The 14,325-nt window shown below is 36.6% G+C and overlaps 1 long non-coding RNA gene across 1 annotated transcript in view; it reads left to right on the top strand.

Annotated features, from left to right (window-relative positions):
* The window catches only part of LOC145521111 (uncharacterized), a 95,585-nt gene extending 91,291 nt beyond the window's left edge, over positions 1-4,294 (top strand). The window contains exons 5-6 of the long non-coding RNA XR_014065116.1: positions 2,282-2,344; positions 4,231-4,294. This is a non-coding gene — a long non-coding RNA (uncharacterized LOC145521111). The remainder of the gene's footprint in view (positions 1-2,281; positions 2,345-4,230) is intronic.
* The last annotated feature ends 10,031 nt before the right edge of the window (positions 4,295-14,325 follow it).

Genomic DNA, 14,325 nt, shown 5'->3' with positions numbered 1-14,325 from the left:
TCATTGTGAGTGATGTAGAAATTAACAGGCTAATTCCCATATCTAGTCTCTATGTTATTTGTGGACAAACCATAAGGACATTATTTTAAAATAAGTATTTAAAGAGATAGAAGTTATTTCATATATTTTGCAACCATATGCATATTTGTACTTGAAGATAGCTGCACACTCAGTCCTGCAGGGCTCACCCTCATTGCTTGATAGGTATGTAGTTGACAGTCCATTTTCTCAGTCACAATCTTGGGAGTATTTAGATATTTGCTTGTGTTGGCAGTGGGACATTTCCCCAAGTCAAAAAAGAGAATCTCTCTGCCCATGTGTTTAGCTTTGTTAAAATGATGGGACAGATTTGTAAAAATAGCAAGATCTTATGTGTTAATAATCACCTACACAGAAATTAGCTACTGTCCTTTTTTCCCCAGATTAGGGGATCTGAACACTAGTATAGCTCATACTTTACTACATGCTTTTTGTAACTTAAATTCTGCCATGATTTTTAAGGAGCACCCTGTATTCAGAATCTCATACTGTTTCATAAACCTTTCAGCAAGAATCTGTTAAGAGCAGCAACATGCTGTTTTGATTATGTCTCAGCTCATCCATTTAAGGAGGCTGAAAAGTTGTTTCAGCAGATTTCCTGCAGGTGGATCCGATTACCTGGACTCCACTGTTTCAGTAAGATAAATGGAAAACTTAGATCTTCATGAAAGAAGGGCTGGAGGGAGAAATTCTGCAATGAATTGTCTCAAGAAGTAAAGAGTTCCCTCTCCCTAAAAATGTTTAATCATAGACTTGGTGATGGCTGTTGGAGAGATTTTTTTGGAGAGGATTCTGATGTAAGACTGAAAGGCTTATAGGCTTGTAAGTTCTTAACCAATTGAGAAATTTTCGAAGTCTAGATTATGTAAAAAGGCTGACATAGGATTTATTGAATTTTTAATGACATATACACAAGCTGGCATCCATGTAAGGTTGGCATCTGGTGTTCTAAGTTATCACTGGTAAAGTTTGGGTTCATCATGACAACAACTTCAGAAAAGCTTGTGCTGAATTTATTCTTCAGCTTGAAATCTTCAGTCACTATTCTTTAGCCTTTTCTTTCTTTTCATGGACTGTCAAGCTCTGGATTTGAAGGCAAGTTGTTCAAGTTTAAAGACTGGGGAATCCAGATAGTCTCAGACGTGAATGTTCTTTGACAAACTTCTAATGATTCTTAAGAAGTTTGGAAGCACAGAATCCTTTCAGATCCTACCCAGGAAAGTGGACTATTGAATAGTATAGGCTCAGAGGATTCACCACGAATTAGGAATCCTTCTAAGGAAAAACGTATCCTCTCCAAAGTCTCACATTCTTACTTCTTAGGAGCTGGCAGAACACACCAATTGATCTTCAAGTTATTCTCACTCGGCATTGAATCTCTGTGTAAGTTAAACACATTAACAGATATAACAAGGACCTACTGTACAGCACAGGAAACTCTACTTAATAGTTTGTAAATGGCCTGTATGGGAAAAGAATCTAAAAAAAAGTAGGTATCTGTATACGTATAACTGATTACTTTGCTGTACACTTGAAACTAACACAATATTATAAATCAAATATATTTCAATAAAAATTAAAAAAAATTTTAAAAACCTCCATCACTTAAAAAAACCCACATTAACAGAAAGTAATAAATACCCCCCCCCAACAATAACGGTGAATTATGTTTACACGAGAAAATCATCTCAGAATTGAAAAGGAGTTCATAAAACATAAAAGCAATGGATGAAATCACTCTCAGAACTGTAAATAGAAATAGAATAAAAGAAAGTAAAAAGGCCAATGGGCAATTACATAAAAATGAAAGACTGTTCGCAAAAAAAAATACCATAAACAAGATTAAAAGGAAGATGAGAAATTGGGGGAAAATAATTGCAATAAACATTTAGGATGAAAAAGAGTTTTAGAAGTCAGCAATAAAAACATTAAAAACCATTGTAACAAATGCTCAAAGTATATAAAAATATTATTTTTATAGCAGTTATTGAGTGATTACAGTGTGACAGATATGGGGGGCCTTGGGACAGACAAATACTTTTGTTTTCAAGGAGCTTAATTGACAATAAATGAAAAGCAAATGGTCAATTAACATGTGAAAAAATGCTCAACTCTACTTCATAATAAAATTACAAAACTGTTCAGAAATAACTTTGTCCTCTCACATTAAGAGAGATGAAAAATAATATTACTGAATATTATTGAGGAGATGGGAAACAGATGTTTTTATCTATTGTTGTAGGACAGTCAATGGTGGCAAGTTTTTGGAAAGTAGTTTTGCAACACGTGTTAAGAGTCTTCAAAAGTAAGTGCTTTTTTGATCTACTTATTTCTCTTCTATATCTGTTCCAAAACAGTAGTTGAAAACCCAAATACATAAAAGTCCATTGCAGGATTAATTACAATCTCAAAAAACTAGGACTGATCTAAATTCTGTTTAAAAATATATATTATGGTACAAATTGTGTTAAAATAACATACATACTTAGAAAAAACATATAGAAAAATTATCCTATATTTTATTTTTTCTTTTGTATTTCTAAATTTTTTATGTACATTATTTTTCTAATGAAATGTTATTATAAAATATTAGCAATAATTATCTCAGACTGCTGAATTTGGGGTTATTTTTTTTTTTAAAGAAAATTATTTATTTTTCAAGAATCTCTACAATGAATGTTTTTATATCTTTTATAAGTTTAGAGAAAAGCTAAACTTTATTTAAAAACACATCTTGACTGCAAGAATGTATTTAAATCCATCTTCAAATACCCATCAATTTATACAAATTCTATGGAAGCAGGAAAGAACTTACTGACATAGAGAAGATACAAGGTAGAGCTAGCTGTCTTTAGAAATTGTGGTTATTTGCTTAATTACATTTACAGGATTTTGATTTTAAAAAAAAGACAGAAATGAGTATTTTCCACTTGATACCTGATGTAATTGTATAATTTTGAAAAGGTCATTTGATTAAAATGTTGTAGGCATTTTTGAAGTTTAGAAATTGGTTTACAGGGTGCAAACTTTAAGTTAAGCACTTTAAAACCACATTAAATCTTTTAATCTTGTTTTTTTTAAATATTTTTCACATTTAATCTTGAGGGGTACAAATTAGTTGCTTTTTAGAAAACCCTTGCTAAGACCCAACTAAAGATAAAATGTCTGCAAGTATTTTAATTCACAAGTGATATGGCAGTGTTTTATTACTACTTTCAAATAATGAATTGTATTCTTGCTGTTTCTTGACTCTAAACAGCATGTGGATGAACTTCTTGGGGTTGGCACTACTCTGCATATTACAACACATGGATGCCGGGGGTGGGGGGGAATCACATTCTTGAGTACGCAAGACTTTGCATTTGGAACCCCTTCAGTTCTAGATTCTGCCGTATGTATCTCTTCTTTTGGTTCTAATTTGGATCCTTCCATTGTAATAATGAAGAGGTTTAAAGAGCCATCTCAATCACAAAAGTCATCATATAGTTTGAGAAATCTTCCTACTTGTTAACAGCTATATATATTTCTTTCCATACTATGGCTATGGATATAGATAGATACAAATATACACACATAACACATGCACACATGCACACAGAGATATATATCCCACATTCCTTCAAGTATTTTCCTTTCTCATCAATTACTTCATTTATTTATTCCATCAGTTGAATGTTTCTTGGATACCTGTAATGTGATAGGTACTTCAGTTCAGTTCAGTTGCTTAGTCGTGTCCGACTCGTTGCGACCCCATGGACTGCAGTGTGCCAGGCTTCCCTGTCCATCACCAACTCCCGGAGCCTGCTCAAACTCATGTCTATCATGTCAGTGATGCCATCCAACCATCTCATCCTCTGTCGTCCCCTTCTCCTCCTGCCTTCAATCTTTCCCAGCATCAGAGTCTTTTCCAATGAGTCAGCTCTTTGCATCAGGTGGCCAAAGTATTGGACTTGCAGCTTCAGCTTCAGATACTTAAGCACCATCAATACCAAAGATGAGTCAGACACACCTGAGGGGCTTACAGTGTCTGACAGATAGTGAGAGTCGCTCAGTTGTGTCCGACTCTTTTTGACCCCATGGACTATACAATCCATGGAATTCTCCAGGCTGGAATACTGGAGTGGGTAGCTGTTCCCTTCTCCAGGGGATCTTCTCAACTCAGTGATCAAACTCAGGTCTCCCAAATTGCAGGAGGATGTTTTTACCAGCTGAGCCACCAGGGAATCCCCACAATGTCTGAAGACTTTACAAAATAGTGAGTAAGACAAAATCGTAAGTGTTATTGCTGGTTATGCTATAGTAAAGGTGGCCACAGAGTATTAAGTACTAACAAGGGGATGATTAATTTGGCTTCCTTTGGGGCGAGCATATAAAGAAATAACACTTAAATTGGGTCTAAAGAGTGGGAGGTTGTGAGGTAGAAGAGAATAGGATATTCTAGGTAGCGGGAATCTATTCATGTTAAAAAAACCTTGGATTTGTGAATGTCTACCCCATATGTAGGCATTTCCCCTTATGGCAGAAAGAGAAGAGGAATTAAAGAGCCTCTTGATGAAGGTGAAAGAGGAGAGTGAAAAAGCTGGCTTAAAACTCAACAGTCAAAAATGAAGATCATGACATCCAATCCCATCACTTCATGGCAAATAGATGGGGAAACAATGGAAACAGTGACAGACTTTATTTTCTTGGGTTCTGAAATCACTGTTTTTAGTGACTGCAGCCATGAAATTGAAAGACACTTGCTTCTTGGAAGAAAAGCTATGACTAACCTAGACAGCATATTAAAAAGCAGAGACATTAACTTTACCGACAAAGGTCTGTGTAGTCAAAGCTATGGTTTTTCCAGTAGTCATGTATAGATGTGAGAGCTAAACGATAAAAAAGCCTGAACGCTGAAGAATTGTTGCCTTTGAACTGTGATGTCGGAGAGACTCTTTAGAGTCCTTTGGACAGCAAGGAGATCAAACCAGTCAATCCTAAAGGAAATGAATCCTGAATATTCATTGCAAGGAGTGATGCTGAAGCTGAAGCTCCAATACTTCGGCCACCTGATGTGAAGAGCTGACTTGTTGGAAAAGACCCTGATGCTGGGAAAGATTGAAGGCAGGAGGAGAAGGGGAATACAGAGGATGAGATGGTTGGATGGCATCACTAACTCAATGAACATGAGTTTGAGCAAGCTCTGGGAGATGGTGAAGGACAGGGAAGCCTAGAGTGCTGAGTCCATAGGGTTACAACGAGCAGAAAATGACTGAGCAAGTGAACAACAACATATGTAGGACTGACCAAATGAATTCTAAGTGGGTAATGGCTGCTGGGGTTCAAAGGTAAAGGGCCTCATACTCCAGGCTCCATTTAAGTCTCATCACCTGTGGCCTGGCACAGGACCCTTATCAAGCCCTTCAAGGCCAAGGATCATTTTGTTATCTGCCTGATCAGTTATCCCAGGGCGTTCTGGTTGGGTATGCAAATAAGGCCCCTCTTGCATTAAGCAAACCTCCATTCTTGCTGAAGCAGTGCTTTGCTTAATTAAGCCTCTTTGTCTCTTCAGGTGTACTTCTTTCAGAATCTAATAGTAAACAACACCCAGAGTGCTTCACAAGACCTCATTTGCAATGACCTAGGAAACCCAACTTTGCTAATCAGCAAGGAACACCTCCTCAGGCTGGCAACTGGGTCAAAATGTTAATTACTCCCCAATAGTCACATTTGTTTTCTTCTTTTTTCATTTGCTCTTTCACGTTTTCAGAGACTTTAATGGAGTTTGAATTTTCCTTACTGCTGAAACTACTATGGTGTTAAAAATAAGTTAGCCCTTTGCCTGTCTCCTGGGCACCTATGATCTCAGCCATCCTTGTCTTCTCTTTCCAAGTTAATTATATTCAGTGTGAGCTTGAATTTTCAAATCCATCTGTTTTCTTCATATCTGTAGATAATTTATTTATATCTACTCTTTTAAATAGAAAAGAGATGGAACAACATTTTCCTCATACTTTAAACCTTTTGAGTTTGATGCAATAACCATTTCTTTTAGAATAAAATCAAGGGGAGAGAAATTATTTCACAGCTGCTCTGTGTCTAAGCACTGATGAAAAACTTCCCAATACAGCTAAGGTCTGTTTCTGTGATTCTCTTCTCTGGGTACCTATCACACTTTATAGTTAAGTACGTATTTATGTGTTAGTATTTTTAATGCTAGCTGGCTCATAAACATTGCAAAGGCAGGAAAATATTTTGTCAGTCTATGTCTGAAACAATATATTACCTGGAATATGCTAGGTGCTCAATAAATATTTATAGAATGAAGGAAGAAAGGAAGGACTCAAGATTTATAAAAACTCTAACACTTCAGAGACTCACACTTGTTTTTATCACCAAGTACCATTTTATTAATTTTTACTTTCATGGGTGCTGTTTCGGTTACCTATTGCTTCAGAACAGATTGCCCCAAAGCTAATGGTTTAAAATGTAAACAATTTGTTATTTTTCAGTATTCTGTGGCTTGGCTGGTTGGTTCCTCTGTTGCCCTCTTCTGGGTCACTCACTGTAAATGCTGGACAGTCAGCTGGGCTGTCAGATCCAAGACGGTTCAATTGTGTCTGGCAGTTGGTGTTAGCTACCAGCTGAGGTACCTCACTTCTGCTCTGGGTAGCCTCTCATCCTCCACTAGGCTAGACTGGCTTTCTTACACAGTGTCTTAGTGCAGGATTCCGAGAGGGAAACTGTGGAAGCTTCAAGGCCTCTGGAGGCCTAGACTTTGGAAAACTTTTCCTCTAAGATTCCGTACAAGGCAAGGATGCCCACTCTGGCTACTTCTGTTCAACTTAGTACTAAAAGTCTAATGAGGCAAGAAAAAGGAATAAAAGACACCAAATTTGAAAGGAAGAAGTAAAATTTTTTCTGTTTGCAGATGACATGATCATATATGTAGAAAATCCTAGACTCAACAAAAAACCGTTAGGACTAATAAATGAATTCAGTAAAGTCTCAGGAAAATACAAAATCAACACACAAAAATGAGTGAGATTTCAATGCACTAACAACAAACTATCTGAAAAAATTAAGAAAACAATCCCATTTACAATACCAACTGAAAGAAAAAATAGGAATAAACTTAACCAAAGAGGTGAAAGGCTTGTATACTGTAAATCAAAAACATTGATGAAAGATATTAAATGAAACACCAGTAGAAACATATCCTGGGTTCATGAATTGGAAACAGTAATATTATTAAAATATCCATATCACCCAAAGTGATCTATACATTCAGTGCAATTCCTACCAAAATCCCAATGACATTCTTTACAGAAATGGAAAAAACAACACTGAAATTCATATGGAAATACCAAAGATCCCAAATAGCTAAGGCACTCTTAAATAAGAACAAAGCTGGTGGCATCATAACTACTGATTTCAAAATATATTAAAGGCTATAATATTTAAGACAATATTTAAGACAATACTTGTACCAATGAAACAGAATAGAGAACCCAGAAATAAATCTATGCATTTATTGTCGACTGATTTTTGACAAGGTGCCTAGAATACACAGTGGGGAAAGGAGAACCTCTTCAATAAATACTGTTGGGAAAGCTGGATACCCAGATGCAGAAAAATGAAACTGGGCTCTTATCTCACACCATATACAAGTATCAACTCAAAATGGATTATATATTTAAATCTAAGACCTGAAGCTGTAAAACTAGAAGAAGAAAACATATGGTAAAATTATCTTGACATTGGCTTTGGCATTGGTTTCATGGATATGACATCAAAAGCACAGGCAATTGATGTTTGATCAAATAAAAATGCTTCTGCAAAGCAAACAAAAACAAAATAAAAACAAACAAAAAACCACCAAAAAAATAAAAAACCAATCAATAGAGTGAAGAAATAACCTATTAAATGAGAGAGAATATTTTCAAACCATATATCTAATGAGAGGGTTAATGTCCAAAATATATAAGGAATTCAAATAACTCAAAACAACCTGATTAAAAAAGGAACAATGGACCTGAATAGACATTTCTCCAAAGAAGACATACAAATAATTAACAGATAGAGGATAAATTGCTCAACATCATTAGTCACCAGGGAAATCCAAATCAAAATGATAATGAGATATCACTTCACACCTGTTAAAATGGCTACTATCAAAAAGACAAAAGATAAATGTTGGCAAGAATGTGGAGAAAAGGGAACCCTTATACACTGTTGGTGGGAATGTGAATTGGTCCAGCCATTATGGACAGCAGTATGGTAATTCCTCCAAGTGAGAGGCATGAACCTAGTGCCTCTTAACACAGAGTGAAGTAAGTCAGAAAAAGAAAAACAAGTTTTGTGCATTAATACATATATATGGAATCTAGAAAAATAGTACTGATTAATGTAGTAGAGAATGGACTTGTGGACACTGTGGGAGAAGGTGACGGTGGAATGAATTGGAAAAGTAGCATTGGCATATACATGATCGTGTGTAAAATAGTGGAAAGTTGCTAAATTACACAAGGAGCCAGCCTGTCGCTCTGTGATGACCTGGAGGGGTTGGATGGGGAGAGGAGGAAGGCTTGGGAGGGAAGGGATATTTATATATAGTTATGGCTGATTCACGTTGTTGTATGGAAGAAACCAACACAAAATTGTAAAGCAATTTTCCACCAGTTAAAAAATAAACAAAATTTTAAAAAGAAATATAAAAAAATAAAATTGTTATAAAGAAAAAATAGAAGTGCCACATGATCCATCAGTCCCACTTCTGAGTGTATATCCAAAAAAATGAAGTGTTCAGTATTAATTAAATTTATTAGAGAAAGATAGATATTTGCTTTGAAGTTTTTCAGGGAGGTAGCAAATGTATTCAGTTTTGTAAGTTAAGGAAAGCACCCCATTTTATTTAAGATGCTACAGAAACAACTGTATTCTCAGTAAAAATCAGGCAGTATTTTAGAAAATTTTTTGCTTTTGATTAGGGGATGACTTTATACTTTTAAATAGGATTTTGATAGAATACCTTTAAAGCTGTAGCCCAGAATTGCATTCCTAATAATAGTGTGATGAAACCCAGGATAGCTTTACATCCTTAAGAAACTCAAAGCTTTATTTTCAGGATGTAGTGTTCAGATTTTCTGTTGTTAAGGTAGCAAGTGCTTGTGGCTTTGTTGCTAGAGAAATACAATTTATTTCAAAATTATTTACATTTTTTCCCTCAAACTTGTGCCTGAAAAAAGTAAAATATTTTATAAGGTGTTTAAATCAATTTTGATCCTTTTATATGATCTATTTATGTGTTTGGATTGAGTGTTTATTGGCAGTGAGGAAATCATTTGGTGGAGAATTCTTTCATTGAGTAATAGAGATGAGCACATGTAATCTTAGAAGAAAATGCATCAACTGTTGATTGTCAATCTTGTTTTTTTCCCTCAATTTTGTGATGTGCTTTTTCCCATGTTAGTGTTTCTGATGGAGTGCAGTGTACTAGTAATGTGAATGTTTATTGTTGTATTTTAGTTTCCCAAAGGCACATCAATGGCACATTTTACAAATCCATTGAATTTTATTTTAATTTTGTTTACTTATTTATTTATTCTTGGCTGTGCTAGGGCTTCATTGCTGTGTGGGCATTTCTCTAGCTGCAGCGAGCGGAGGTTACTCTCTAGTTGTGGTACGCATGGGTTTCAGTAGTTGTGGTGTGTGGGCTCAGTAGTTGCGGTTCCCAGTCTCGGGAGCACAGGCTCAATAGTTGTGGCACACAGGCTTAGTCGCTCCACCGCATGTGGGATCATCCTGAACTAGGAATAGAGCCAGTGTCTCCTGTTTTGGCAGGCGAGCTGTTCCCCACGGAGCCACTAGGCATGCCCTTCCTCTGTAATTTAGAATTTGGAAATTGCTGTAGATTGTTTTCTGGGTCACCCAAGAAGGTAGAGTTGATCTGCAGGAAACAGGGGACGCTGGATATCCAGTCCTTGAGGTTGGATGATGTCTTAGGCAATTACAAATTTCTTCATTTCATTGGAGCCCAGCATGGGGATAAATTGTTCTGTAAATGTTGTTGTTGTTTAGTTGTTAAGTCTATTGCAACCCCATGGACTGTAGCCAACCAAATTCCTTTATACGTGAGATTTCCCAGGCAAGAATACTGGAGTGGGTTGCTATTTCCTTCTTCAGGGATCTTCCTGACCCAGGGATCGAACCTGCCTTTCTTGCGCTGGCAGGAGGATTCTTTACCACTGAGCTGCCCCTCTGTAAATGCATATTAAATGATAAATTTGTAAACATCAGAAATCAAAATACCAATTTAGCCTAGTGTTTTGCATGGGCTGTAGCTATGTCTGAGCTAATAGCTAAAAGGGCAAATGAAACAATTTGCCGCCATCCCTTTTGGGTGAAGTCAGAAAGGAGTTATGGCTTAGGCTTAACCTTAGGTGAGGGAGGAGGCTCCCTATAGAAGGAACCAAACTCTTGGCATAGAGAGGTGTCAACAAAAAATGGGATATTAAAAGAAGATATTGTTAAGTTTTATATTTTGCTCTGGGCTCATTCCATTGAGCTCTTTGAAGTAAATGGAAACTTAATCTTTGTCTTCCTGACAAGAAGTCCAAAGCAATCAGGAAGAATTGGATATTTTTCAAAAAGTGTACAACTTTTAAAACATAATTCAGTCCAGTCTTAATTTACTCACCGAAGCCTCAGCAATTTGTTAAGGCCATTTGGTGTGGATTTTTTCTTACTAGTTGTAAGAAAATCTCAGGGCTGGTTTCTCTCTGCTCACAGGAGGTACAGGTCTCTGGGCACACACTGGACTGTGTTAAAAATAATTTGCTCTAACTGAGGTTCATTTGATAGTTTCTAAAATATCTTTCAGGTCCAAGGTTCCATGATCACTGTGACATCATACCCTTTAAAAGCAGTAATTCCTGGGACGTCAAATGTAATGCAAGTGCCTAGATTTCTGAGAATCTAGTGTGATAAGTGCCTTCAGACTAATTGCCATATTTAGAACATATTTTACTAATTATTAAATCTTTACTAATTCTGCATTGTTTGTTCAGGAGAAAATGTTAAGGAAATATGAAATATTTTTACATAAGAAAATAGTAAGAATAGAAGCGACAAGCTAGAAATAAATTAATATACAAGCAATTTTTGTTCACTGATTTGTATTAATCAATTAAAATTTAAATGAGTCACCTAAAATTGAATAAGTATGGAGGAGGAACACAGTTATGAGTTTACATAATGACAAATACCTAAATATTGATTAGATAAATGAAACTGATCATTGATTTCTCTTGGAAGTAAACAGGTATACATATCATGAACACAAATACAAAATACACAGAAAAATCTCTGTCAGACCACCTCTGCCAATCTGCATGTATATATGTTTATGCATAGAAAAGCTATATAAAGGCATAAAAATAAACTTAATAGTCATGCTTTTTCTCTTATATTTTGATTAAGTGCTAACTTTTTAAAAAATAAAACTCTTAATAAATTTAAATTAAAATAATTCACTGACCACTTTATATACTGGAATTATATGAGGCATGTTGGAAATGTTATTAGAAAAATGTCTGTTGGTTTAAAGCCATTTACATTTTTAGAATCATGTATTTTACATATTAAAAAGACAATGGAGATAAACTCTTCTATTGCTTTTCAATTATCAAAAATAATAACTTCTGTTTATTGTGACAGACCCTGTTTATTTATAAGACCCATTGTGTTGGGTCTTCAGATGTCAGGGTTATTCACTGAACCCTGATTGCTGTACCTTAGAGAAGTGAGAATGAAGGTTCCAGGAATTGTAGCCACAGCATAGCTTTTGATGGAAACTATAAAAGAACACCCAGCCTCTGTGTGTGGCTCTCTAGATCTCAGTTGCAGAACTGAAATATCTCAGATATGACCTGTCTCAGTTTGTAGTTCTCATGCTGTTTATACAACCTTTCATCCAGATATGCATTTGGATATTACCTTGTTCCAAAATGGTCTCTAACAGATCTAGAACCAAGTACATTGGGTTAAAAGTCATTTGTCTTGATAACTGAGATATAAAAGTGGAGATAAGGTTATTAAAAATCTGGTTTCCATGACTCTTTTATATAAAGGACTGATTATTATTAAAAATCAGCATCAGTTTTAAATGGCCATGGAGCAAGCAGTTTTAAGTATTTAGACAAAGGAGATGGGCTTACAGATTCAGCCCCAAACAAAATAAAATATTTACCTTTGTTGAGAGTGTTGGCTTTAAAAGCATTTTTTCTTACTATATCAAAGGGCATATTTTATACAAATCAAAAAAGGAAAATACAGACATGATGAACATCTATGAGATTAAAAGCTAATTACTTTCTGCACTCTTGACCAAATATACACTCTAACCTAAAGAGAATATGCCTGAGTGGACTTAATATCCTGAAAAGTGAAAGTGCAAGTCACTCAGTTGTGTCATACTCTTTGCAATCCCATGGACTGTAGCCTGCCAGGCTCCTCTCTCCATGGAATTTTCCAGGCAAGAATACTGGAGTGGGCTGCCATTCCCTTCTCCAGGGGATTTTCCCTATCAAGGAATCGAACTGGGGTCTCCTGCATTGCAGGAAGATTCTTTACTGTCTGAGCCACTAGGGAAGCCCAAATATAACGCAGATGCTAGTTTCTATCACTTGTAGATACAAGAACAAAGCTAAATGCAAAATAATACGCATAAACTTATCTCTTTAAGAATATGAACTCATTTCTTTCAGACTTAGTTCTTTTCCTGTAGGGGTGTAGGAGAAAGCAAAAAACCTAACAACAATAAAACCCAATTATTGGCTCTCTCCAAGATGAAGGGTGCAGGTTGCCAAGGGATGCAGTAAGAAGAAACAGGTAGACCTGGATGTTAGTCTAGCTCTCATGTGCTGTGCAGTGTTATGACCACCGCTTAACCTTTCTGAGCCTTAGTAAACTGAGGTAATACTTAACCTCACAGGTGTGTCACATGTAACCTTACACGTTAGGGTTTCCCAGTGGTGCTAGTGGTAAAGACCCTTCTTGTCAATGCAGGAGATACAAGAGATGTGGGTTTGATCCCTGGGTCGGGAAGATCCCCTGGAGGAAGGGGCGGCAACTGACCCCAGTATTCTTGCCTGAAGAATCCCATGGACAGAGAAGCTTGGCAGGCTATAGTTCATAGGGTCGCAAAGAGTTGGATACAATTGAAGTGAATTAGCACAGATGCAATCTTACTTGTTATATGTGTTCATTACATGCTTATGGTCATGCTAAGAGGTAGGACTGATTATTCAAGGCATTAGATTAGAACATATGAAATTGACATTTTTATAGATTTAAAAAATGGCCAATTTTCAGATCTCATTATAAGGTGGTCCCCTCTTAGGAACCTCAAGGGCACTGTTACAGTGAGGCCATAGTGTACACAGCAAGGTCAGTTTCCTTGATGAGTTTTCACCAGATGATCAGGGATGGCCATATTCATCAGTGACTAGTTTATAAGATACTGGAAATAACATTCACAGGCATGGAACTCTGGTCTCTTTGACTATCACACTTCCTAATGTCTACACAGACAAATATTTTATGTGTCACTAAGGTTAGCATATTAAACTCAATGCATTGAATGGTTACTGCATTTGAATGCACTGAGTCACAGGGACACAAGAATCATGGACCACAAGCACACTGTTTAGCCTGCTCTTTCTAATAATACCAATAACATAGGCAAGCCTGTCTATACTTTTTTTTCTATTTTTTAAAAAAAATTTAATTGGAGAATAATTGCTTTACAATATTGTGTTGGCTTCTGCCACACAACAGCATGAATCAGCCACAAGTACACATATGTCCCTTCCCTGCTGAACCTCTCGCCCCACCCCTATCCCACCCCTCTAGGTTGTCACAGAGCACCAGGTTAAGCTCCTTGTGCCCATACAGCAGCTTTCCACCAGCCATCTATTTTACATTCAGTAGTATACATATGGAGAGGGAAATGGCAACCCACTCCAGTACTCTTGCCTGGAAAATCCCATGGACGGAGGAGCCTGGTAGGCTACAGTCCATGGGGTCGTGAAGAGTCGGACACGACTGAGTGACTTTGCTTTTACTTTTCACTTTCTTGTATTGGAGAAGGAAATGGCAACCCAGTCCAGTGTTCTTGCCTGGAGAATCCCAGGGATGGGGGAGCCAGGTGGGCTGCCGTCTATGGGGTTGTACAGAGTTGGACAAAACTGACGTGACTTAGCAGCAGCAGCAGCAGCATACGTATATCAGTGCTGCTCTCTCAAT

Source organism: Giraffa tippelskirchi, chromosome 9, assembly GCF_054371585.1.
Source record: "Giraffa tippelskirchi isolate mGirTip1 chromosome 9, T2T-mGirTip1v1.2.pri, whole genome shotgun sequence".
NCBI lineage: Eukaryota > Metazoa > Chordata > Mammalia > Artiodactyla > Giraffidae > Giraffa > Giraffa tippelskirchi.
The sequence above is the reverse complement of the archived record's forward strand: the minus strand, read 5'-3'. Positions and strand labels throughout refer to the sequence as shown.